Raw genomic sequence first — 2,700 nt, forward strand, 5'->3', positions numbered from 1 at the left:
ACGAAAAACCCTCACTCATGTAAAGGTGTTAGAGAAAGACAAGTTTTATTGGTTTTCTTTGTCACATCTCAGAGGCAAAATGAAGTCAGCAGTGCCTAGAACAAATGTACGCTGCTATTAAAAATAATTTCTCTGACTTTCTGATGTATATTTTATCTGTTTTTTTGTCTTTACTTTTGAGAACTATGAGGTGCGTGGACAAGGTGCACTGTTAGTTTAACAGGTGCACTGTTAGGTGCTGTTAGACTGTAACAGGTAACTAACCAAAAGGAAGTAAGGGTGAACGCCATGGAGTATCTAAGTCAAGGATCTAGGGACAGTGAGCCTAAGATTCCGTTCAGTTTGTTTTGCAAATACGCATTGAGTCATCAGGTATTCACTCTTAGAGCTGCTGACTTTTGCTACCTGACCTGGTCCCAATGGTCATTTTGGTTTGGAGTTCTGAGTTGCTCAAACTCATTCTGTTGTTCAACTTCTAGAATGTACTTTGGGCTAAATAGTGATCTAGGTGGTTTGTTTTTGTGCCTCTCCTCCCACTGAGCTCCTAAGCCACCTTGCTGCTACTCCCTTTTTACTTGATAGGTAGACCTTTCCTCCTTTGGCACTCCCAGGTTCAATGTCCTTGGGTGTGGGTGTGGGATCTTCCATCTCACCCACATATTTGTTATACTTTCATACTTCCTAATCCTCCTTGAAACATCAGCTTGGTTCTTTAATTCTCAAGACCAGCCTCTGTACCTTCCTAAAATGACAACCAGCTAATCGGTGAAACTAAGATGTGGTAATCGTTTTTTTTTTTTTTTTAAGATTTTGTTTTTGTTTATTTATTTGATGAAGAGAGAAAGAGCAAGAGAGGGAAGACAAGCAGGGGGAGTGAGAGGGGGGGAAGCAGACTTCCTGCTGAGCAGGGAGCCTGACATGGGGCTTGATCCCAGGACCCTGGAATCATGACCTGAGCTGAAGGCAGACGCTTACCTGACTGAACCATCCAGGTGCCCCAAGATGTGGTAGTCTTTTAATTGTGGAATCCTGAAGAGGAGGAGTGTGGAGTGACCTTTCTCTTCTCTGGTAGTATGTACTCATGACAGTCTTGAGGAGGAGAGGTTTGGAGCAGGGATGTCCTTGTCTGCTCTCACAATTCTGCTTATGTTCTGAGTCTTGTGTCCAGACTCATATCCATGGACAAGTTTAGTGATGAGTGATAAGTTTCATGTGGGATTGAACACGTCTTCCTGAATCCAGGTTCATCCAACACCAGCTGCCTCCGCCCTGCCACCAAGTTGGACCTCGAGGAGATAAGAGTGGCATACCTGAGGTGCACAGGTGGGGAAGTGGGTGCTGTGTCTGTCCGAGCCCCAAAGATTGCCCCCTCCCAGGTCTCTCTCTGAAAATGGTGGGTCATACCGTCGCTAAAGCAACTGGTGATGGAAGCACCTGAAGATTATGGTGAAACTCAGCATTCAGAACAGACAGATCCAGATTAAGGTGCTACCTTCTGCCTCTGCCTTGATTATCAAAACCCTCAAGGAAGCACCGAGAGCCGGAAACATTCAGTCCAGTAGAAATAGCACTTTCAATGAGACTGCCAACATTGCCCAACAGACATGGCACTGCTCTTTAGCTGGAGAACTCTGGGCAGTCCCCAGTATCGCTTTAATGGTTCTTCTCTGTGGGCTGCAGTGTTGCTGGCTGCCACCCTCATGATGTCATATATGATGCCGACAGGGGTGCCATGAAACATCCAGCAAGTTAAGAAATGTAAAGCAAACGATTTCAGTAAAGCATTATTGGGCCACCAAAAATAAAGTATAAAAGGTAGAGATGTGAGAGTTTTTTTTTTAACAATTATTTATTATTATTATTTTTTAAGATTTTATTTATTTGATAGAGATCACAAGTAGGCAGAGAGGCAGGCAGAGAGAGAGGAGGAAGCAGGCTCCCTGCTGAGCAGAGAGCCCAATGAGGGGCTCAATCCCAGGACCCTGAGATCATGACCTGAGCCGAAGGCAGAGATTTTAACCCACTGAGCCACCCAGGCACTCTGAGACGTGAGAGTTTTCTCTGTCTCTCTCCCTCTGCACGGATGAAAGGTGAGGACACCGGGTGAAGAGAGACCTAACCAAAGACTGACTCAAGTGGCACCTTGATCCTCGACTCTTGGCCTCCAGCGCTTGGAGAAATTACATTTCGGTTGTTGAAGCCACCGACCTGTGTTACTTTGTCATGCAGCCCTAGCAGACCAAACTACTACACCACTCTCCAACTCACACTTCACCCCCTGAAACATGTCTGCAGTACTCACCCGCTCAAGGCAATGTCTTTGGATTCCCTTCACTTCAAGTGTTTATTGTACCCCCAAGGTATGAGGCATGGGTAATTGTCTGGAGTTCATGAAATGATTTCTTTTGGATCTGTCAGACCTCCAGATCTCCCACAGCTCTGGTTGATCCAAGCCAATGACATTGAAGGTCATGCCTTGGCCAGGTGTGTACACTGTCATGGGATTCAGTGTGCAAGAATAGGTAGTGACCCATGATCCTTTACAAGTTTCCCCACAGTCCTCATGCTGATAATGATCTGGGTCCTAGGAATTCATTTTATGACCTAGAGATTCTTTTTCTTTTTATTTTTTTAAGTATTTTTTTTTTAATTTGTCAGAGAGCATAGGCAGGGGGAGTGACAGGTAGAGGGAGAGGGCGA

General features: G+C 45.2%; 1 pseudogene; it reads left to right on the forward strand.

The window, feature by feature from the left end:
* The first annotated feature begins 288 nt into the window (after positions 1–288).
* Positions 289–1,753, forward strand: LOC122896530 (annotated as a pseudogene).
* The last annotated feature ends 947 nt before the right edge of the window (positions 1,754–2,700 follow it).

The sequence above is a fragment of the Neovison vison genome, chromosome X (assembly GCF_020171115.1).
Source record: "Neovison vison isolate M4711 chromosome X, ASM_NN_V1, whole genome shotgun sequence".
Classification (NCBI taxonomy): Eukaryota; Metazoa; Chordata; class Mammalia; order Carnivora; family Mustelidae; genus Neogale; species Neogale vison.